Source organism: Alligator mississippiensis, chromosome 5, assembly GCF_030867095.1.
Source record: "Alligator mississippiensis isolate rAllMis1 chromosome 5, rAllMis1, whole genome shotgun sequence".
NCBI lineage: Eukaryota > Metazoa > Chordata > Crocodylia > Alligatoridae > Alligator > Alligator mississippiensis.
Genome location: NC_081828.1, coordinates 52,571,935 through 52,596,192, shown reverse-complemented (window position 1 = coordinate 52,596,192; position 24,258 = coordinate 52,571,935). Strand labels below are relative to the sequence as shown.

General features: G+C 48.0%; 1 long non-coding RNA gene across 2 annotated transcripts; it reads left to right on the top strand.

The window, feature by feature from the left end:
- Nucleotides 1-3,862: 3,862 nt before the first annotated feature.
- On the top strand, nt 3,863-24,258 carry LOC109286341 (uncharacterized). Of its 2 annotated transcripts, XR_002094345.2 has the most exons (5): nt 3,863-4,071; nt 7,123-7,399; nt 12,081-12,164; nt 14,068-14,300; nt 19,091-24,258. It is a non-coding gene; the product is annotated as an uncharacterized LOC109286341 (long non-coding RNA). The 2 variants fall into 2 exon arrangements; XR_002094344.2 differs by lacking the exon at nt 19,091-24,258 and having other exon boundaries at nt 14,068-14,393.

Sequence of the window (24,258 nt, the reverse complement as noted above, 5' to 3'; positions counted from 1 at the left end):
TGAGACCTTCTCTTGGCTCAGAGCCTCAGTTTTAAACAGAAGCAGCTAAAATCTATTCCCACTCTTACTTGCAGAATCTAGCCAGGTCTGCAAGAACAAGCCATCCCCTCCAACACAAAGGGAAACATTGCAGGAACTAATGCTTACCAGTCCCTCAAAAGGAACCCACAGTGCCTTGTTACAAAATGGCTACTTTAGGGCTTCAGGGCATGACTTGGCCATATTTAAAGGGACAGGTCCAAAAGGCATGCTGGAAAAATAATTCTGTAATGTAATTCAAACTAAGAAGAGTTAATAGAGACTGTGCAGACTCAAAGGAAGGTGGCACTTCTGTCTGAGGAAGGCTATCACCAAATCAAAGGTGCATACCCCAGTGACAACTGACAAGTTCCTAAGTAAACCCAGAGCTGTGGTAATGTAGATTAAAATAAACCCATATGGCAGTAAGCTTTTGCTATGGTAAATTATTGCTGCATGTTGCTGTGTGGTCCTGGGCCTACGACTTAGTCCCAATCCTACCATAGGTTAGAGCGAAGACTGTGGTCAAGACAATGTTCTGCCCTGCACCATTATGTCTCTCTTACTTACATCCTTTTCAAAGGGCCTTCAGTCCTACAGATAAAAGTCATGTTGCTAGGTGTTCCTTTATCACATTTGGATGCTGGACAGGACAACGGGGTCAGAGCTAAGGTTGTTTGTGAAACTCAATTAAATGTTTCTGATTTTTTCCATTGTATATAACTGGCACAACTACTGTGTATAATGTCACATTGCAGTTTAAATGCAGTTTAAATTTTATGCTATTCCACAGGGAATGTTCTGATGTGGCGTATGGTTTTCTACTTTCCATCCCTTTATAAGGTGTCCCTTATGAATTCCATTGGAACCACTAGTATTATTTTACCTGATGAACTGCCTCGAATGTCCACTAGAGGTCTTTGCTGTACAAGAAAACAAATGTCTATTGGTAGAGTTAAGAATTCTTGTAGATGGTATCTTCTGCTGGACCAACTGCACAGTTGAGATACCCCAAAGCTTGCTTACGTCTATCACACTACACTTCCCCAGACCTTTGGGAAAGAAGCAGACACAGAAAAGTGAATATCTCAAGGTGCTTTTGGATACAACAGGAAATATTTCTCATGCCTGGACAGCAAGTCTTCCCACGCAAGGTTTACTAGGGAAGAAGGAACAGAATAGGCTCCCCAAACAAGAACATAGGATGGGAGTCATAGAAGTTTTTAGAAAAAATATGTCCATCTCAGGCAAATTGTTAGGCCGGTCTAATGTAATAAACCTCTATTATTTGAGCATTTAGCACCTAAGTTCTAAGATGAAAAATAAAACAATTACAGCAGAGGAGGTAGAAAGCAGGTGATTCACCCAAGGAGACGGCACAGAAGATCTCAAAGGAAAAAACTGAAGAACTCAGGAACCTGAGCTATTCCTAGCAAAGGACAAGACAGGTTTGTCTGTACCTACCTCAGTATCCTACCTCTGGCAGTGACCAAGCCCTTGTAAACAAAGGAAACAGAAAACCCACCAGATGCCTGGCCTGTTGTGCTGTACTATATCAGAGAAGGCAAAATTTCTTCCAGATCCCAGATGGTGAGATTGATTAATGTCCTGAAGCATGTGGATTGTCTGCCTTCTCTAGTATTCACAAGCACTACCTTTCATATAAATCCTTGGCTTTTGGAGAGCTCCATTATCGAATTTGCTTTAGCAACTTGCAGTGACAGCATGGCCCAGGTTAGCTCCTCACTACATGGAATTGACCATTAATGTGTCATACTGGAGTATCTCTGCCTAGGGCCCACTCCAGTTCTTTGATTGGGGAGCAGGCAAATTAGTGAATGCCACTGCCATGTGACATGTCCTCATCTGTAGCATTTAATTTAAGGGACCCCCAGCAACATCAAAGCTTCAGCAGCATCGCCACAAAGGCTTTGTTTTTCTCTTTCTGAATCATTAGCAGCCCAGTTCTGGCATGACCTGTGCCCCAGTGGCCTCAGGAAACCTAATCTAACTTCCAAGCCTTCTGTGCACAGCTAACATGCCAGCTGGAGTCTGGAGGGGCAGCAAGGGCATTTTCACACATGGGATGAGCCAGAAGCTATATAAGCTGCTCTGTTCTATCTAGTAGGGGTCAGTGTGGTAATGAGTTCAGCATCAAAGTGGCGCATCTCTGAGGAAGATTCGACTCCAAACCAGGGACAGAAGCTATAATCCAGGGCCATTTTACAGGAGAGCCAGCTCTGCCCTCAGGTGTAGGTGATACTGCTTCTCTAGCTGGATGGATGCAGCTAAGACACATCAGCACAGTCCAAATGAAAAAGATTATTGCTAAAGAGCTTGCTCTTTCAGTGAGGCAGCAGACTGGCACGTTCCTGGGTGGGATTGTTCCCTTTACTATGCAGGACTGGAAATTAAAAGAAGCTGTGTGATTAGTTACTGCATCATACACAGGGATAAACTTTCCCTATCTGCACAGCATGGAGCTGACCCTGCTTCAGATGCAGATGCATTATGATGAAAGATGTTCTCATGACACAATGAAGGAAACTCACAGAAGAATGCAAACTTCTCTCCTAAAATTGATCTTCTTTGGCTTCCATCGCCACAAAACTTGTACACTCCCATCTTTACCAGGTTTTCCTGAGTGCCTCCCTCTGCAGGGTAGGGAAGTGGGATTACACCCATTTTACAGAAGGGGAACTGAGCTACTGAGAGATTAAGTGACTTTCCCAAGGGCACAAATAAAGTGTGGGTCTGAGTAGGGAAACTGAACCTGGGCCTTTCAAGGCTCAGACTTCTGTCCTAAGCACTAGATCAGAGGTGTCAGCCATATAGCCTGTGGGGCTCTCAGAGGAGCTAGGATTTCAGGGACAGGTTGAGTAGAGGGTGGGGTTTGCTGCAGAGTGTAAGGCCCAGTTGGAGGTGGCCTTTAGTGGCAAAGGGCCAAGTGAAAGTTGTGGTGACATAATAAAGCTTGCCCCACCACTGTTTGATCTGCCACTGCTTGGCTCACTGCTGCTTGCGCTGCTGTGGCTGCTTGGCCCACCACTGCTCACACCAGCACTGCTGCTTACTCTACCAGCACTTACCCTGCCACTTCTGAGTCCAGATCCAACCCAGAGCACGGGGTGAGGTAGACACTCCTGCACTTGGCCATCCTTCCTACTTAACCAGCGAAGGCAAAAGAATTTCCCTGTGCTGGGATAACAGGTATATTATGTCCCATTTCCAGGGATGGTAGCATTTTCTTGGACAACAGCTGGTTCCAAGCAACTAATGGGGATTTCAGTACTACTCATGATTTTACTGAACAGATTGATGCTCTTGACACTGCTTTTCATGTGCAGTCTCACTAGCGTTTAGAAAATGATCAAACAGTGAAAAGAACTGCTTTTGTGCTGAGATTAACAGGCCCAAGTTAACAGCTGGAGTAAGAGGATGCAATTCCATGAAAGTCAGAGGATGTTCACTTCCTTTGGGCCAGTCCAAATTCTGTCTAGGTAGCCCCTAGACAACTTAAAGTGGATTTGCTCAGGCAAATGCCTGCTGCAACCAGAGACTGCCAGAAGCAGGACCCTTCCTCCAGTCCAGCCCCAAATGACAGTGTCTTGGCAAAGTTGGGTCTTTAATCACTTCAGGTGCTGATCTTGTAAGACATGGGGCATGGTTCATTTGGGTTGGTGTCACAGGACAGCAGTGCTCCACAGACAAGTGCCAGCACATATACAACAGAGGCAGCAAGCTTGGTTAAGAATGGGAACAGCTTATCATATAATAAGTAACTAATGACAACAGGCTGGGCAGCCCCAAGCTGCAGGAGGAAGTGGTAATTTTCCTTTCAGAATCATACTACTCACTCCTCCAAAGAGGCCACCACTTCCCTCTGCTGCCATCTTCTAGAAGCAACGCAGAAGCTGAAGTTCATGCTACAGTCCTGGGCCAGAACCTGGTATGACATCTCAGCACAGCTCATAAAGAATGAGAGGGGACAAGAGGTGCCACTTCAGCTTGTTCTCCGGCACCTCTGCGCTCTCTCTAGCACTCTTTCAGCAGGTAAGTTCTACGTTCACTTCAACTTGCAAACAGAGATATCAAAGGGGAAATCCTTGGGTCTGAAGGATCAAACCATTTGTGTCAGACACTCCACCCCCACCAAGGAAAAGAGTTCTTCTCTCCTTTTCCTTTACCCCTGGCAGGCAGGCAGGTGTGCATGAACTCTCTCTCTCTCTCTCTCTCTCTCTCTCTCTCACACACACACACACACACACACACACACACACACACACACAGTCTCTCTCTCTCTTTCTCTGTCTCACACACATGCACCATTCAGAAGCTCCTGGGAATGTTTAAGCAAAATTACAGAGCTGCCAGAGTCCCAAGTAGTCTGACATTCCCCTCCCCTCTCCAACAACAAAAAACTCCTGGAGAAAGTAAAGCAAGCACTCTCTTTGGCAGAGCATGAGGGAATTTCTCATAGGTAGTCCTACTGACCAACTTAGCACTGTTAAGAAAGCACCAGACAAGCTCAGTTCCCACATCCTAGTTCTGCAGGCTTCCATCTAACCAATCAGGATTGGAGGAGTATCAGGCAGCTACCAGAAAATGTTCTCACCAGCTGAAAAGCCAAAGACCTGCTGATGTCAGTTCTGCCACTGGCCTGATTCCCTGCTTTGAAAGTAGCCATGGGAAACAGGAAATGGGGATCTGACCACCAGCTCAGGCAAGAAAAATAACAGGCAACAAAAAAGACCTGTAACCACAATAACATCTTCTCTTCCCTGATAGGGAATGACCAGTGCACCTCACAGGTCTTTAGCTAAAACATGCTGGCCATTTGCACAGCTGACATCCACACCTCCCGTCCTCCCCATTTGCCTCTTAAACCCTCTGCTCTTGGCACCTTCTTTACCACCTTTCCATCAAGATGTAAAACCACATGGTCCTGTGTGCTGCAGCGTGGCAGGATCCATGACCCAGCAGGGCTTTTTGGCTGACGGTAAGAGTTAGACGCTTGGAAAAACCCTGCTGAGTAAATTCTGCCAACACAATGTGGCAGGCACAAAGTTACTAATTGCATCAAGATATAAGAGAGGTAGGATTGACTGTGCTCCCGGGAAACTAGGGCAGAAACAAGGACATCCTGAAGGAAACCCTTGGAACAGGTAGGTTTGAGAAAACCCAGATTAGTATCTGGATCACAGATAGTGCCAACCACAGGAAGGGGATCCCTTTAACATTGTTCAGCATATGTGGATGTCATTTAGTAACATTCACATTTGCCTACATTTCCCCCCTTACTCATTGCTGGCCTCTGTAAGATGTGTATTTTTCTTTCCTGCTTGGATGCATGAGTGGCAGCACCTGTTCCAGGAAAGATCCTGCAGAGGGCAGCAGTGTGTGCCTAAAAAGGCTGAAGGTGAGCCTGATAGGAAAGGGGGGGGGTCTCAAACCAAGAACGCCACAGAAGGCAGGGAGACAGGACTCCTTTTCTGCATAGATGAACAGGGGCTCTGTAATTCCTTAAAAATACAGACCTCAGTGGAGGGCTAGGGTAGGGTCTGGAGGATCAAACCAAATAGCAACGACAGTCACCAAAATAACTAGACCTGCCACCTCTAAATTGCCTGTGCCCTTGTCCCCTTCTAAGGAGGCACTCAAGGGTTTGGGAGTTTGGTCAGAGCCTCAACCCACTCCTGAAGAGCAGGGGTAAGAGAGCAGTCAGTGAAACAGAACAAGAGCCAGAGCTATGAGCAGTCCCGTGTCCTGTTCAGGTCGTGCTGCTCCCATTCAGAAAGCCTGGGGAGCTCTGTTATTACCGCTGTTAGTTCTGGCTTGGCGCTAACAATACAGAGTGCTCAATCCTCTGTTTAGCCAAAGGACAGGTACAGCAAGAGCAGCAGCCACACATGTTTTACTGCCCCTATGGCAGCAACACACCTCAACCCTGACTGACAGAGATCAGTTTTTAGAGTGGGAAGTAATTTTGGTCTCTGGGATCTTTCAGCATGACTACCTGCTGAGAAGCCAGGGCTTCAGCTTGTGCTATGTGTGGGTGTTATGCCAGAAGGATGCCTGTCTTCTGATACGGGTGAAGACCCCAGCTCTATCCCGCAGGACACCAAACAACTTTAATAGGATTTGGATTCCTTAGCGCCAGCATTGGCCCAGGTCATTAGCGCCAGAAGCAGCTAATGACCTGGGCCAATGCTGAACAGTCTCTACCCCATTTACAACCCACTCAGCCATCAAGATACCCCTGGGGATTGTTCATTTCAAGCATGTCCCGCCAGAAGGTGGATCATCTGGCCTCTGTCTCTTTCACTGCAGCCCATTTGGGTGCCAAAAGGTTCGGGCTGAGGGCAGCTCCATAAGGGGGTTGCTGTATACATCTATCCGAGCATGAAGCGAGATGTGAACGCTCAAGACACGTGGAAGATGCGTGCGACTACAGAGCTGTGTTCAGGTGTTGGCTGCTCTCCATGGCCTCCTGAGAACTCTGCTCCCATTGTCATGCCATCCGCCCTCGGCTCTGCCGCTAGGGATCAGGTGCACAGACACAGGCCAAATTGCCCATTCCTGACTGGAGCACCTAGGAGCTTGCCTCTTATATAGTCAGAGTCACAGGGGGATTTGTCTGCACCATCTGGATTCCTGCCTTGTGGCTCCATTTGTGCTCCCTGCCTACCACCCTCCCCCTCCCCGCCCCACAAAGTAAAAACATTCACAGGAGAAGCCATCTCATCCTCTGCCTCTGCCCCCCTCCCCCTTGCTGCCTGCAATAGGTTCACAGAGGACAGGCACAAGTATTCCAGCTCAGCTTCACCCACTAAGAAACAAACCCAGAGTCTTTTCCATGAGGGGTCAAAAGTCCAGTTCTGGCTCCCCTGCTGCTGTTTCCTGGTGTGATTCAAGCAGGGGCCAGCCCCCAGCTCTAGGGCACAAATCCACACTATGTAAATACTTGCTTCTGAGACAGTCACAGGGAAACCTTTAAATGAGCCTCTTTGCATTTCAAATGAGCCTGGGATGTGTCCATTGGTGGACAGGAGGAAGATAGCGGCTCTGCACAAGGCTGGCTGACATCTGCCCTCTCACCCCCAGGTCACATGCAGATTCTATGTAATGATTGCAACGGGGGCAGGATGGCCCTGAATTACTCCTAGTTTTGCTGGCTGCAGGTCTTCTGAAATCAAGGGCATGGGTCTGGGAGATCAGGAACCTGTTTTAGAAATAGTACCAGCTTGAAGGTCGAGTTCATCCACCCCACAGTGGTGAGGCCCTTAAAGTTCAGCACCCAGGAATGCTCAGCAGATACTTCTTCTCATGTAAGAGCTGGAAATGTGACACAACCACACTGATTTCAAAGCGTTTGGCTCAGGTGAGTAAGTTGTCTCCTCACTGTCATGCACACACGCTGCAAAGGGATTCACTTACATCAGTGGTTACCAACCAGTGGATCTTAATTCACCGGTAGATCTCAGAGCCTTTTGCGGTAGATCTTGAAGCCTATTGCAGTTGATCCAAGGCTGGGGTGGGGGGGCTGAGTGCCTGCATGCATGCATGTGCACCAGTCCAGCAGGTCAGTACATGGGGGAGAGAAGGGGCAGGGGCTAGATCGAGGCCCCCGTGGTGAGGGACAGTGCTGCAGAGGCAGGAGCTGGGGTAAGTTGAGTGGGGCCCCAGCCAGGTGGGACTTACCTGTTGGAGAGGCACACCCCCAAATATTTTTTTCTCAGTCTGCCCCCCCTTCCCTCCCCACAGACTTACCTGTTAGGCAGGGGGAAAGAGGGGGTGGTGGCAGCCCATGGTAGATCTTGGGGTGCTTTTAAATGCCATAGGTAATCTCCTACTTAAAAAGGTTGGAAACCACTGACTTACATTGATACAGCAGGGGTGGGAACAGAGCCCAGATCCCTGCTCCATGCTAAGTCCCCTGGATCACTGATGAACCCACGAACCCACGAACCCGAGTGTTTGACTGCTCACATCCCTTTCACAGGAAGGCTAAGAGGAAATTAAGTGGCCTGGTGTCCCCCAGCCTTTCAGTGGGTGACTTTTTCACCTCATTATCTATTAGGGCTATTTAATTTTACAGCTCTTTCCTGCCTGGATCTGCCATTCACTGTCCTGCTCCCTCCCCCTGAACATCCTGGCTAGTACCTTCAGTTTTGATGTAACCTCTGCCCTACATGACAATGCCTTCTGGTATTCTCCCTGCACTAATCCAGCGCTAATCTCTCTTTTGCCACTGTTCTTCGAATCAAGGCCAGACAAGCGCTGGCTGCCTGTTGATCCAGGACAACATGTCACAGCATCTCAAACCAAATGGATATATAGAAGGGAAGATATCCACTGCCCACACACACCTCAGCTGTACTTCATGTGACAAGGCTGGGGAGCAACACTCACAACACTTGGTAGACAGGACTGTGAACTCTTGCGGTGGTGCGCTCAGAGCTGTAAGCAAGGCTGTCACTGCCAAAAAGAATGCGTTTACAGTGAGATAAGTGACACACAGGAGCCACTTCGCAGTGAGTGCATGACTGGCTTACACTGCTTTGCAGCTGAGGGAGCTCCAGCATGGCAAGGAGCAGAGTGTCGGCCTACACAAGAACAACAATCAAGTGCAGTAGCTATTTTTATCAAGTTTAGTCACTACACTGGTCTGTTCCCCAAGCCAAGATCACTTTAAATGGCATGGTGTAGTAGAGGGTGGAGACCTGTCCCATACACTGAAGACAGGACACCTTACAATAGTCTACTATAGCCTCCCAATGGGAGGATCTCAGCTACACACCTATTTTATTGAAATGTGGGATTTCTCCCCAGCTTGTTCCCCTGGCCTTTGGGCTGAGAGCAAACAAGACTTGGGGGAATCCAAACTCCAAGACCTCTGGGCTTGAGGCCTGCACATAGGATGCTTGCTATGGATTTGGGAGTATCTGAAACCCCAGGCAGAAGAGTTGTGGAAGGAGGATACTTGCTGGTGGTAGTACTTGAATGACTGAGCTCTGATCAGTCAACAGAATTCAGAATTGATTTGGCTAATTTGGCTTGAGACAAAATAATTATTTTTTAAAATCTCTATTAGGCCTTTGCAGCAGAAAAGCGGAGGCACATTAGCTCTATGCTGCGAGAACCATGATGTTTGCTGGCCAGACAAAACCAAGAATAGGAACCCTGGTTCGAATGCATTCTAAGAAGTCATAGCTTTGCCCCAAGGCATAAAATGCTCTGAAGCTCTTCTTTGTGTTCAGGGAGGTTGTGCCTTTGAAGGATAAGGGGCATGAGACAGAGGAAGAGAGTAGCTTTAAAGTTCAGATGGGGGTAATTCTCTCCTAAAAGCGTGGGCAAAGCCAGTCTGGAGGTGATTCAGGAGGAAGGGTCATGGCTTGGTTACAGAGATGCTCACTGATCACGGGGAAAGGTCTTTGAATGATGAGAGATATTGCCACCTCCTCTCCATGGCAATGTGTGAGGGGCAAAAGGGGCACAGGCAAATGTGAGGCGTGGAGCTTGAAGAAGCGAAGGCAAATAGTGCAAAAGAAACGATTCTGCGAATATCCCCTATCATTTTTAATCAAGTCCCTTCAGATGGTCTGTATGCCTCTGTGATGTCTGCTTTCCAGGAATGTAAAAGCTGTGGGGCAGGGCGGTCACCCACTGCAGAAACTTAAGCCAAGGGATCAGGATATTTGTAGGCATGAGCATTTGCAACTGGGATCTGAGTGCCAGAACGATGCTCATCCTATCTGTAACACAAGCCTGTGAGTCCACTCAAAAAATCAAGTATTTCACAATGAATTAATGCAATAAATTCATGGCCACACCCCCAAAGAGGATGGCAAGATACAAGACAGCCTTCAGGCTAGTGCCAGAAGCAGCTAATGGAAATGAACTTTAGCCAGTGCCACATAACTGCAAGGAGGAGAGGGCTGGCAGGCATCCAACAGTTCATTCCAAAGGGGCGAGATGGCGCCGCAGTGCTATCCCCTCTAGGTGTGGGCTTGGTGCCGCACACAAGCTCAGCGGAACCAGGCAGGGCTTCCCAGGAGATGGACTGGCAGGGAGCCATGCAGGAAAACCCAGGTAATAGTGCCAGTAATTCAGTAGATGGCACTCTTCCTTCTGAGTCACAGCTGATCCCTGGGGCAAGGAGGGGGGAAGGGACATTGGAGAGGGAGCATTGCTTTGGTGGAGGTGCTGCAGATGCAGCTCTGACTGCTGCAGGGATAATGCTTATAAAGGGTTATGGGGCCCCAGCCCTTTTCACAACAGCAGAGATGTTAGGTCCTCATTTCCACCGTGCAGACCCCCCACATTCTAACCAAGAGCCAGCATGAGTGATTTAGACGTCTGGAGATACTCCTTTCCCCCCCTGCAGTCTCAATGGGATGCAATATCCTTCTTTACCTTCTGTCCTCAACAGCTGAATGGCTGCTGCCTTCCACCCTAGAGGCGGACACACTTCACTGACACTGAACAGATTCCTGCTTGTAGTCTGGGACATAGTTCAGGATGACAACTTAGCTGGGGAAGTTTATCCTTCTGTCCCTTGTTGTGCACGTTCTCCAAGCACTGGGGCAGAGCATACTGGTGAGCCCCATCAGAGGCTGATGGCAAGCAGAGCAGCTGCTAGGGAAAGCACAAGCGGGGGCAAACAATCAGTCAATAGCCAGGAGGTTTATAGAGCAGTGACCTCAAGGGGTTGGATCTTTGGCCCTGGACAGTCTGGATGGTTATGCAAAAAGCCAAAGGTCACATAGGAAGGGAAAGATATCCCAGCTTCCTTTGCAAATGTCTGGGAGTTGAAAAGGAACCAGAGAGGAGTTCCAAACCCAAGAGACTGACAGAGTCTGACCTGAAAGATATGAGGGGGAAGAGGGAAAGAGGAGAAACAGGACAGGGATGAAGCCACAGACAGACAAACAGAGAAACAGAGAAAACACTGTCTAAATTTTACTCTTTGAGGGCTCATACTCAGGCCAAGGCAGCTAGTGGCTGGTAATAACTACCACAGGACACTGGTGCTCTGTCCTATGTGAAATGAATGGTACTCTGGCCAGCGCCTAGTGGACAGGTGTCCACACTACACTACACTTGGCACTAACTGGCTACCTGGTTGACATGCTCAGCAGACAGGGTTACACAATGAAGCTGATCCCCATCCCCCATCCTACCCCCTCCATCCCCCACAATCACTTCCATCCAGGCCAGAAGTAAGGCACATTGATGGGGAAGCTGCTGCCATCCATGCTATAAATTGACCTAGAGAAAAAGGAATCATAGGGGACTTTCCACCCAGCTGAGTCCATCAGCAGCAATTTCACTGGGGTGGCTGAGACTTTCAATGAAGGATGGCTGTTCTCTTGAGGAAGTTACCCTGGCTAATTCACACTGCAGACAGCCCATGGGTGTGACAGGGCCTGGCCACTCTGGTCTACCTGAAACCACTGTCTGCCAGGCCCCGCTGCACCCACCTCTGTATGCATAGAGTGAGAGGCTCCAGCAGCCCAGCCCAAGCCAGGAGCTGGAGCTTGGCTCTGCATGAGGCCAGCCTGTGGTTTGACTTTCAGCCACAAGGAAAAATAAATGTCCCACTCCTCCTCCTCCTGCTGCTAGACCCTTCCTTCCTTCCCTGCCTCCCTCCCTTCCCGTGGGAGTCACTCTGCTGTGCCTTCCTGCGGATGCAACTCCTCCCAGCTTCTCTGCCGCCAAGGGCGCCTGGGGTCAAATATTCCCTTTCTGAACAAACAGTATGATTGGGTGGGAGGAGGCGGGGGAGAGGGAGCAGAGAGCAGCTCTTCAGCACTGTGCAAACCAGACCTCAGCCTCCAGGGCACAGAGCAGCCTGGAGAAGGGCCCTGCACTTTGCCACACACCTGAGCACAGGGGTCAGCGTCCACCTTCTCAGGGGCTTCAGATTTACTGCAGGCAGTAGCCTGCAGAGCTCAGCCCTTTCAGCACTGGGACAGGGGCTGCAGGGAGGGCTAACAGCATGGCATCAGCCAAAGGATCCTGCTGTGCGTTCGCTTAATTGCTTTCTCTCTGTATTCCAGGCTGATCTCACTGCAGTAAGTGGGGGTCACCGGAGAGACAGCGGTTCTGGGAAGGGAAAGAGACGGAGGGCAGAAGAGAGGAGGGTAAGATGGAGTTCATTAAAAAGGGCAAGAAAGGATTCTGGAAATAGGGGGGAGAATGGGGGATAAAGAAAAAGAGAAATAAGGCTCCAGGAGGAATGAAACAGAAAGATGTAGTTTATAGGGAGAAGGAAAGAGTGGGAATGGAGAAGAGAGGATCATGCCCTGGAAGGATGGAGGAGAGAGAGACTTTTTAGGACTAAATGTTTCAGGGGTGTTGGTTGTAGCCATGTTGCTCTAAGGACATAGGCAGACAAGGTTCTTGAGGTAAATCTGATATTTTTTATTAGACTAACTAAAATAGCTTGGGGAAAAATCTTCTTTGCAAGCTTTCAGGTACAAACACCCTTCTTCATTTAGGAATAAATGTGTCAGCAGAGAGAAGCCAAAGCACCATGAGGAGTTACTAACCCCTTCCCCCTGCCCGTGCTCAGAGCCAGCTCCATCCCTTGGCCTGAGAAACTCCAACCAGCTCTGACAAAGGATGTTTGATGCCAGAACAGAGACACCTCTAGGGTCTCTCTTCTAACCCCACTCCTGAGCAGTCTGATGCCATGTTGCAGCCCACACCCCCAATCCCAGCAGGGAATAAGCCCCTTGTTTTACGTTTCCCTTTGCATCCACTCACCCCTGTCCTGTGATAGAATTACACCCTGGGACTGTACCACTGGCTGGACTCGCTCCTGCATTGAAAATAGCAGCACCATTGCCATGGAGACAAAACAGCTACTCCTTCCCCAGGCCTTGTGTCTCACACTCCCTCCTGCCAGCCCAGCAGGCTGCTTTCTCCTAGAGTTGTCTCACAAGTTACCCTGGTAACAGTGTCCCTGGCAAGCAAGGGAAGCTCATAAACACAAACAGCGATTCCCCTGGATGCAGGTCCCGCTCCACTCCCACGTGCCCAGCTAAGATATCACAACAAAGCTGGTGTCAGTGCACGGCTCTGAGGAGTGAGGGTGGCTGCATGCGGAGCCTAGGCCAGGGAAAGCGATGGCGCCACATGGAGCGTGTGTAGGAAATCCTCCCTTCAGCCCTGGCACCGAGCTCTCAAAAATGGGACAGAATCAGCACTGTGATAACATTTCCACCAGATCCGCCACATCCTCTCCTTCTGCCTGGCGTGGGAACAGAGGGCAAAGTGGGTCCTGGCCAGCCGCATAACTAGCAACAAAATGTGCACCCAAGCTCCTAGACCTGTGGCTGCCCTCCTGCCCCCAACAGGAGTGACCCCACATGCTCCCTATTTACCCAGGTTTTGCATTAAGCCAGACTCATAGGAATCAGCAGCACAGGAGCTTGTGCTCACACTGGCACCAATGTCCCCTTGTGGCCCTGGCGCAGTCACCTAAGGCAGAGTCTCTATCTGGGGATGATGGGCAAATACAAGATGGATTGTAAGGTGAGGCTCAGGAATGGATTGTAACAGAGTTGTCGTGAGGCTGGGGAACAAATCTGTCCTAGCAGGGGATCTCTGGCTTGTGCCATGTGCACTTACTTCCATGCTCCTCCCCATGCTGCTCCATGAAGGGAGAAAAGTTCCCAGACAAAATGCAGAGACACCTGCTTCTCCTTCCCCCCAACACCCGGTCCCTCCTCAGAGCTCATCTCTCCCATAGCATACACAGGTAACTGCAACCTGCAGATGGTCAGGCAGGAGTGAATCATGGCTGATGCTTCAGACTGGTTAAGACACAAGATGAAATGACTTCCCTGGGGTGACAGTGAATCACTGGCAAGTTAGGGATGAAACTTGGGGCTTCAGCCTTCAATTAGTATTGTGCTAAGCCTGAAGACCACAAGGAAGTGCAGCTGTCACTGTTGGAAATGCTGCCCTCAGGAAACAAAATGTGCATTAAGACATATGTTGGATTTACCTTAGTGTCTCTGATCACTGCTTCTTCCACAGATACCAGCTAGAGCCTGCACTGTACCACATGGCCTCAGAAACAGGCAGCAAAGTAAACTGAGAGGAAATATGAGCAGCAAAACCTATGATGAAGCTATGGCAAGAGGGAACATAACTGTGATTATAGCTCCCAGTTTCCCTGAAAACCTGTGCTGGGATTCCAGTTTCCAACTTCCTGGAGCTTGGAGAGGATGGTACCATCAATATGAAACCAAGTGAACAAAATTACCCAGGTAATGAGATTAGCACTGCTAAACTGGAGGTGAAAACCTGGTAATGGAAGACATTGATTTTTGGAAAATACAGCATGTAGGCATCAAAGTAAATGGATCTGGGGACAGTAAATTAATCTTGAGGAAGGGCTTCCAAACCAAAATTGTTGTCAGAAACCAGTTAGAGGGCTTTTATGCCAATACTCAACAGACCAAGAAAACATGCTTGTTATAAGGAAGCATTTTCCATGCAGCAAAGTCAAGAGTTTAACAAGTATCTGAGAATCAGAGCAATGGTTTGAGCCAAGTTAGAAACTACATTATAGTCACTGAGCTATTACCATAGGTAAGAGAGATCAAGATCTAGGCAGTGAACAAGCAGGGCTTCCTTCTGCTCACAGGTCTGGGAGATGCAGTCTGTCATTTTAATATACTTACTGCTGCTGTTCTGAAGCAACAGTTGACCTTCAGTTGTGCATCTCAATTAAGAAATTGTTCTTTAGATATATATGGAGTAAGGACAACAAGAAATTGTTCTTTAGATATATAGGGAGTAAAAGGAAGGCCCAGGGAGGAATAGGACCCCTGATAAATTTTTTTGGATATGCATCTAGCTGAGGTCATCTAGACCCAGCACTCTTTCCTGCCTATGCAGGGGGTCGGACTCAATGATCTATTGAGGTCCCTTCCGACCCTAACATCTATGAATCTATGAATCTCAGACAAATAAGAATCTAAAATTGGCTCTAGCCAGTGGACTGGCATCCTCCAGACAATGCGAAAGCCAGTTGTTTCAACTAGTAGCACCCTTCCTACTTGATACCAAGCTCCTGCAATCCCTACCAATGCTCCCAAATCCTCATCCATAATACCACCTGTGTTCCAGCTCTGAGTCCCCAGCCAGCTTACCCCACCTATTCTAGCCATTGGCAGACTGCCTTGCCATTGCTGAGTGGAAAGGGCAGAAGGCAGCATGTGCCAGGTTTCCAATGTCTCCAAAGTCATGGGAAGGCAAATTCCCAAACTGGCTGGGGAATGTCTACAGAGAGACATCAGAAAGTGAGTCAAACTTTCCAAAGCCCCTAAATGACTTAGCCCCATTTTCAAAAGTGACTGAGACACTTAGGACCTTGTATCTCCCTGATAGTCAATGGATTCCGGCTCCTAAGTCACTCAGGCACTTTTTAGAATATGACTCAGCATCCCTGCTATCTCCCTAAGGAAGCCATCCATGCCACTCACGGTAATCTCCTAAAAAAATAAAAGAATAGAATTTGTGCCATTTCTGCATGGGTAATATAGATACATGCCCACTTGGTACAAGGCTGGGAACAGAAAAGTCATGTCATGTGTGATCTAAACTGGGATTTGAATTGTGGAAAGCTTAGTCCCCAAACTGTCACACACACACACACCCCCAAGCTCTGGGCACAGCAAGTGAAAAAGGACTGATGTACAAATCAGCAGGAGTCCAGGAGGGGAGAACTGGATGACAGGCAAATAAGTAGTTGGAGAAAGAGAGCGTGTGTGGGAGGGAGATAACAGGTTTAAAGGGCAATGCAAAAGGATTTTGTTCTTGGTGTTTGTGACCTAAGATTGATGAGGATTTCTTTCTCCCCCCAAGACTGTCACTTCCCCTCCTCTTTTCAAGTGAAATTCCATCCTCTGTGGCTTCTGGATGTGGACTAAACATGTGAGGGAGGGAGGGAGGGAGGAGGGAAGGAAACTGGATTCTCCCAGTCCTGTCTTGCTTTGGTTTTAGTAAGGAAGGAGTGGGAATGACTGCCTGACAACCCCTCCAGCCATAGAGTCAGGAGAGGAAACAGTTACTGAGCCTGTGCCATGCTCTAGTTGCTGGGAAGTCAAAAAGGGAACCAACCCTAGCTGCAGGAAGCACCTCACCATAGTAACAAACCCCCTATTCTTCTCCTTGGATGGGCAAGTGGGGCTCTGGGCTTCTCTGTTCTCAGGTACCTCCACCCTCTCAGAGTTGGCTCTCCAGACCCCTGCATGGGGGGCATTTTCCCCTTGTCTGTCCATTGGCTACCCCATGTCTGCAGCTGTCTAGTTCTTTCTGTTCCTCTTTTCTAATCCTCTTCCCTAGTGATTCACTGCCACATCTTGCTGCTCACTGCATCAATACCTTTGATTTCCCCTTTTCCTACTCCCTCTTACTTTCCTTCACCTCATTTCTTTTGATTACAATAAGGAGAAAGAAAAAGTGGCTGGATTAACATGGTAATAATGCTGGTCTTGCCAAAGCCAATATGGGACTAGGAAGAGCTGCTGAACCTAGAAGAGCCAAGAGCAGAGCCCACTATGGACAGTTAGGGGGGGAATCTTGGTGACTGCACTCACTGCTCTTATACCATTAATGCAGAAGTTAAGGGCTCAATATAAAAATGACCAAGTGAAATTCTTGCACCTGGCTTATGCAGAAAGTCCAACCAGATGATCACAGTGGCATGTTTTGGTATTAAAAATCTCTGGATTAAGGTGCTGGACACCCGGGACAGGGAGCTATTAGAGACGGGTTTAAACTGCACATGCCTAAGCCAGAGCCAGACCCTGCTTTTGGAAACTCTCCCATGTGCTGAGCTGAGACTTCCCCACAAGGAGGCCTTGCCAGCTCAGATCACGGGGCTCCAAACACCCTGCTGTTCACAGATGTTCAGCTCTGGGGTTTTAGCTCAGTTTACTGCAATAGGAGTCATTTTCCAAAACTCAGATCCAGATCTTGAGGCAGATTAGGAACCACATGGTTGTTTGGGGTGCTGGGGGAACAGAGCAGAGGCCGGGGCCCCTGTCTAACAATTAATACAGGTTTTCTTTTCCTGCTCTGCCTGGCTGCCGGGTGAAGCAGCAGGAGAATGTTCCATTGTTTTCTCCCCTTTTTTCTATGCATGAAGCTCTCCTTTGCATTGGACATGCCTGAACCTGTCCTTAGGCTCAGATTAATCCCCTACAACACCAGAAACGACAGCTGAGGTCAGACGCTGTCAGCAGAGGGGAGGAGGAGAAGGAGAAGGAGGAGGAGGAAATCTTTCCCCAGGAAACCACACATGTTCCTAACCAAAGCTCTGGATGTGAACAACAGACGGTTGTGCCTGGTTCTCTTAGACTCTGTTAATACTGCTGGCAACAACCCAAAGCCTGCATAGTTGCAACACACTACTGAGTCCTAGCACTTTGCCCAGAGACACAGGAAGCTCACAATCTTCATGACATAGCTGTAACCTTCCCGATGGGGAGACTCCATTCAGCTCCACTAAAGAGGGCTGCAATTCTGTTTTTTCTGACAGAGCTAAAGAGGTCACCCTGAAATATGGCAAGGGAGTTAATAATACTGGAGCCCCAGCCGGCAGTGCTGGGAGGAAACTCTCCCTACTGGCACCAACTGTTAAGGTTCTTGGAGCAACGCAGCAGCATCTGGGGCCTGTTTCTACAGCATAAGAGAGAGGGATAGCAGGCCAGGGGAAGGGAATGATTAAAATGGAGCTCAGAGTTGACGTAAAGGCAAAACTAAGACAATCTGAGGCAACAGAGTCACCATGACATGAGGCTTCTTTGCAGTTTTGCAACTATAGACATGGCCCCACAGAAGAGCAGCAGGGACATTTTTCTGCCCCAGACCTCATAGAGAAGTACTAGCATGCAGAAGAGGCCTGCCAGCACTCATACAACCAAATGTTTTGGCTGCTGGGGTGAGAGGACAAGACCCCGTACACACTTCACCAGCCACATACCATCCTGCAGTGATGCTAGTAGCCCCTGACTGCCCTTCCTAGGTGCTGGGGTTAACAACACCCCATTAAGATGAATGGGGTGGTTTCATTCTGTGTCCAACTCTCTGCAGACTCAGGCAGACACAGTGACATCAACACTGGTTACGCTTAGGTCATGCTGTCAGGCTCCCCCTGTGATGATCATGAGGGGTAACCCTTATTTAAACAAAACAAAATGAAAAGATTCTGTCCTCATCACAACTCCAGAGGCTGAAGCCCAGGGCTTGTACTGTGCAAGTCTTGGTTCAGCCTAGGGAAAGAAGATGCAGCCTAACATAAAGATTCTGGAGCAGTCACTGTGCATCTCTCACAGATGGTTGAACCACCAGTAGTCTCTGCCCACAGCTGTTTTCAGCATTAGTTGGCATTTAGAAAAGGAGATGCCAACAGTAAGAGCATTAGCTCTCCACAGCAGGTACCCCCCCCAGGAAGGGAGGGACCTAGCCAATTTTCCATTATAAATCTCCCCCATTCTGCAGCCACTACCACAGCTGGAGGGCAAAAACACATACTGCAGGTTGGATCTTGGTGTGTGTTCCAAAAAAGAGGAGGGGAGAGGCTGTTCTGGTCTCCTGAGCATTTCACACCTGCTCCTAAAAACACCTGCCTAAACACAAGTCAAAACAGCTTGCTTTGTCTGGTCCACATAAAACTATAATTAGAAAGCAATGGCAACTCCATTGTGACCCAGACTGACACAGGCCAAGAAATTCAGGATTGAGAAGTAGTAAGTCTGCCCCTGAACTCACCCTCTGTGCATGCTAAAAAACCAGCATCATCTTGGAAGTGGTGAATCTGATACAAGGAGAGGCCAGGAACATTTCCCCCTCCACCCCACTGAATTATCTGATTGCTGGTCATGCTTCCATTACTTCCCGGGCAGGGAATGTACTGTTCCATCCTCCCACTGTGTCCCTGGAGTTTGCTTTATCATTTGGGGACCACATTATGACACACTACTTGATTCAGTCTGCATCTCCAAACCTGACTTCAGCTTGCCCTCCCCATCCCTTCCCTGTCCTGCAGGTAACAATCACCAGTAAATCATTTTGTGGAGCAAAGAGGAGAGGACAGAGGGTCAGAGGACGCCCAAAGCAAGAGGCACAAAGCTCCAAAAACCCGTTTTGGACTTGCTCTCCAAAGAGCTCTGCATTTCATTAGCACGCTGCAAGGCAGCACATCCAGTTCTGGCATGGGGAGTGGGGGGTTTCTTATGTCGGGAGCAGAAATTACAAACAGAAGACAAGCTGGAGAACAAGCTGCTCGCACTTGTCACTGCATCTCTGCACTGGCCCCAATCTGACCCCACCTTCTGGGGTTTATTGGCTTGGGGCAGGCCAGCAATAGTGCTCTAACACCTGGGCCCCTCAGCCTCACTGCCAAGGATTTGTCAACTCTAAATTACCAGACATCTCCTAGCTAGCTTGGTGACTTTGCCAAGGTGAAGTACCCCCAGCTTGGCTACCGATCCTGCTGCTGTAGCAAGGGTTTTCCTAACACGTTGCTCCATGAGGCACCCCTACTGGCAACCAAATTTCAAAGATAGCTCCTGCCCTTCAGTGGTTGGTAGCATACTAATAACAGATCAGCTTGGGTATGCCCAGCCCAGCCCAGCCTTTAAGGTGAAGCTCCCAGGTCTTCTACATGTCTTTTCAGCAAACCAAACTACCTTTCCCTGGCAAACTTCCCTTTATCCCCTCTCTTCCTGGCAGTAGCCCCTCCCTGTGCCATCAGAGTCTTATCTAGACAAACAATGAGCCTGTGTCCCCCCCTAGAAGAGCATAAAGAGGCCAAGGCCAGGGGTTGTTGCAGACAAAGCAACCAGTCTCCTCTCTCTGCTAGAGAAAGCTCCAGTGGAGTAGCATGAGCAAGATCTATCTTCCTTGCAGCTCAGCACACCAATTGCACCCAAACCTGGCAACAGAGCATGGGGTGGCATAAGAGTTAGTGCTTCAAAGGAGAGGGAAGCCTCCCTCTCCCCACTTTAACTAACATACGCCTGAAGCATCATGGGCAAGCACAGCATGCTGCAAACAGATGTGAATCCTGAGGAACGTGCCAGGGCCAGGGGGAAGAGCTGGGCCCTTGCCTTTAATCAAGGTTTAATTATGCTCACTACAGGGCAGAAGAGAATTTGTATAAAGCACTGCTGCCCCTTCTCCGCCCCCAAACGCAGGGAGCTTTTTGCAAATCCCCTGTCATGCTTTTATCCCCCCCCCCCATCCATTAAGCAAGTGGCCTAGGATTTAAACCTTCCCAGGCTCTCTGTAGCACTTCCCCCACCCTGCAAGCTCTAGGACTGCTCGAGCCTTCCCTAAAGTAGGCAGCCAGCTGTGCTCTCCAGGCAAGGGAGTGGCAGAGTCAAGAATGCAGCCCACCCCCCCCAGCCTTCTCTCTCCCTCCCAACAGCTCCCTGGATTCCAGAGTGTTGAGACAAGCTGTGCAAGGATGCTGCAGCAGTGAATAGATATTCCCCCAATAGGTAAAAAAAAGGTGTGTGTGCAGGGTCATCTCAGGCTATTCTTCCAGCCAATCGCTGGAGCACATCCAAAAGGGGAGAATACATCCAAAGCCAAACCCAGTCTCTTTACACCTCCACCCCACCCACGCCTGTTCTGTCCAGTGCCTTAGCTAGAAGCATTAGCTGGCTGGTATCCCAGGAGATGCATATGTATTCATCCCTCTAAAGGATGAGATGATTCATACCATTAACACTCCCTTACTGTTCAGAGCATGACTGCCTCCCTCCAGAAGGTATCCCTAATTAGAGCAATAGCTCACACACTAGGGGCTGGAACTAGTGATCAGTCATTACCAATTACAGTATGGGAAAAGTGAAAGCAAAGCTTTCCCTCCATCCTTCCCACCTTGGAAGAATGACCCCATTTCCCATTGCAAACTCACTTCTTATATCAGGAGGAAGGATTGTTAAGAGTGCATTCTTTTCCCAATTCAAGGCCTTTAGTGATCATCACACTGCAAACCCATTACTCCAGGTAGGGAAACTGAGGTACTGGGATGTGCCATCACATACTGGATCCATTCAGAGAGGGAGATAAGTCTGCCTCCCATCCTACTTTCCTTTGTGCATGAAGGACTGGGAAGTAAACATACACAACAGGGAGCTGCAAACATGCCTGTTGTAAAGATAGATAAGAGCACTGCCACAAAACAAAGTAAATCAAATTGGCTCACCAAGCCAAAGGCCACTTAAAATAGTGCCCATGTAGCTGTGGTCTAACATAAGCTAAGTTATGTGTGTACATGACCTTTCTCCCTGCATTGGTAAACCCACACAAAAAATATTAGCAGAGCAGTGAAGCAATGGCAGCAAAGTCTTTTAAAGTCTCTCATCACCATTGCTATTATAGGAATGTAAGGATTCTGCCATATTAGTATTGTGTCATATCTTTAGACTTAAGAGGTTTCCAAAAGACTTGCCCAACTCTTCAAGTGATGCAAGTTTTTATTTTTATCTGGTTTATTTACATTTGCCTCTGCGCTCACTGGGCATTCACACAAGTCATATTTGGACTACTGCCTATTCTTTATGCTTATTCATCCCCAAGGCTTAGTTCTGGTTTATGCCACCTCCTTCAGCTTTCCAGCAAACTAAGTGCAATGACATGTACATAACAGAGAACACAGAGCAAGGAATTTCAGGCAGAAGAGCTGAAGAAATATAGACCCTGTTTGTACACAGATGTTTGCAGGAACAGGAAAAGCTGCTAGAAAGAGCCAGAGGTAAACTTCTAAATAAACTGTTGCCATTGGCCATCCATTTCTTTAGCCTCCCCAGTTGTACGTGGAGCCTGCAGTTTAGTTTATCATCACTATCCTTCTTCTGTTTGCTCCAGCTCCCAGGAGAACAAAGCACACCAACCCCTGCCCCCTTTAACAAGGGTATAAAGGATTTACTGAAAAAGTCTGTACAGATAGATGGATCACAAGCTGAAGTGCTACAGGCATCCCAAGCTGTCTCTTTTGGAAAAACTCAATTGACATCTGCAGAATTTATTAATATTTTAAAATAAGAAGTCTGACTCCCTGTCCTCCCCCCCCCCCCAAAACAAAACAAAAAAACCCAAAAACTTCTTGAACATCAGAACCACCCACCAAACTATGCAGCTTTGATTGAGAGGCCACAGCCAAGGCTTTCCAAACCAGGGCTGCTAAGTAAACAGAGTCCAGTCAATCTCTTCAAAGCTGTAACTGAAGAGTAATTCCCCCATTTACCATGATGCCCTATAGTCCACAGCATTATGCCATAAGCATAATTAAGTACCCTTAAAAAAAAAAAGTAGTATTATGGTCAGCTTCACTCATACTTTTTAGCATGCTGGTTTCTGGGCACTGACAGAGGGGAAAACAGGATAACCCTGACTGTGCAAGGGTGCCATTTTTACTACTGAGTTCAGTTTTTTTCCCCCCTCCCATACTATATATTAATGGGGAGTTGCTGTTCACTGCTGCATGCATGACTGTTCCAATTGAGCCTATACTTGCCAAGTACACATAGTCCCATCTACGACGCTCCACTGCAGTGAATTAGTCGTGATATAACCCGAGATAGGTCTGGCAATGGCTTGGGAAGCTGGACCGGGTGTCTCAAGGGCAAGGTATCACATACCACTGGCCAAGTAAAAGATCACACATTTACATGCTTCGAGGACAGATCATCCTTGTCAAAGGCAGAGTTCTGATGTATCCCAGAATAGCCTTTACTGCTGGTATTTCCAATGTTGCCAATAGTTAAGTTACAGAGTATTTGGTTGGTCATCTATTATATTACACAACTCCTCCTGGAAAGTTAGGATGGATGGAACCAGTGCCAACTGGTACTGAAAGGAAGCTCAGCTTCAGGCTTGTCTAACACAGGGAGAGTCAGTGCCTCCTGACCAGCTGGAACATGGACCTTTCTTCAGTTGTTTGTGGCACAGAAAGCCCTTTAGGGCTTTTATGCATATGGAGCTGTTCCCAATTAGCTCCATGTGTTGACATTTATTCCAAGAGAATGCTACTCCCTGTTCAGCCAAACACTTAGCCCTTCAAGTTGAGTAGGAATGGCTCCATGTGTTCAAAACACCAGTACTACAGAGAAGCTCCCACCTGTTGTCAGATAGCTTCTCAAAAATAAAAAAGGAGAGAAAAAGGTAAGAGTGAAACCCACTGACTGCAGGTTTGAATAGGAAGACCTTGTCCAAACAGAAAAATGCAGGGGGAGGTTTGGTGAAGTACAAGAGTTCTCTTCCCTACACCTTCAACTAAGTGAAGTAATTCCACAGAAGCCAGCCAGCAGGATAGGAGAATAGAAAAAAAAGACAGCTATGTAGACAGCCACTTAAGGAGCTAAAATAAAACAAAAACCCACCACAACCCACCCCCCACCAAAAAAAACAACCACCAAGAAAACCAAACAAACACACACACCAAACCAAGAACACACACTAGCTACATTCCCACTACACCCATTACACCTAAAGGTGACCCACTTGAAATGGAAAACAAATCAAACGTGGGCCTGCGAGGATAAGTGGAGAATATCCTCCCATGGGTATATGAAGTATCAAGATAGCCTCAAAGAGGGTTGGGGAAATTTCAGGAAATCAGATTTTCTCTTCAGGCCTATTAAGAAGTGGTAACATTACTGGAGTGTGATACTGCAAGTACCAAGAGGGGTAAGGGAATAACAGATTTGTGTTTAAACTTCAAATCAAACACTTAACTCCTACAATACTCTGGGAGAACAGACACCCCCCTTAAGAATTTAGCTTCCTTGTAAAGATTGAGACAGAGAGAGACACAGAGACACTATCTTATTTGAAAAGGTAAAACACTGTCTCTCCCCAGAGCCTTCTTTTATCTAAAAGAGTGTACATTACCAAGCATGACAAACATATCATGACAGAACAGAGTCCCTTCTCTCCATTGCTGTTTTCACTCTGCTCTTTCTGTCCCCTCCAGTCTTCTGAGGGACAGGAACTGCATAGCTGCACATCCAATAGTGCAAAACCCTATGCCTCTCCCCCCCCACACTGCTCCTTTCTAAGCTAGGGAAGGGAGGAGGTGTCTCCCATAGACCAAGGTTTCTGCAGTTGATTTAAATGATTTTCCCCAACATTTCTGCAAACTGAAGGATATCCTAGATTGCACAAGACTTTGTAAGGGTTATTAACTAAAAAGGCTGAAGTCTC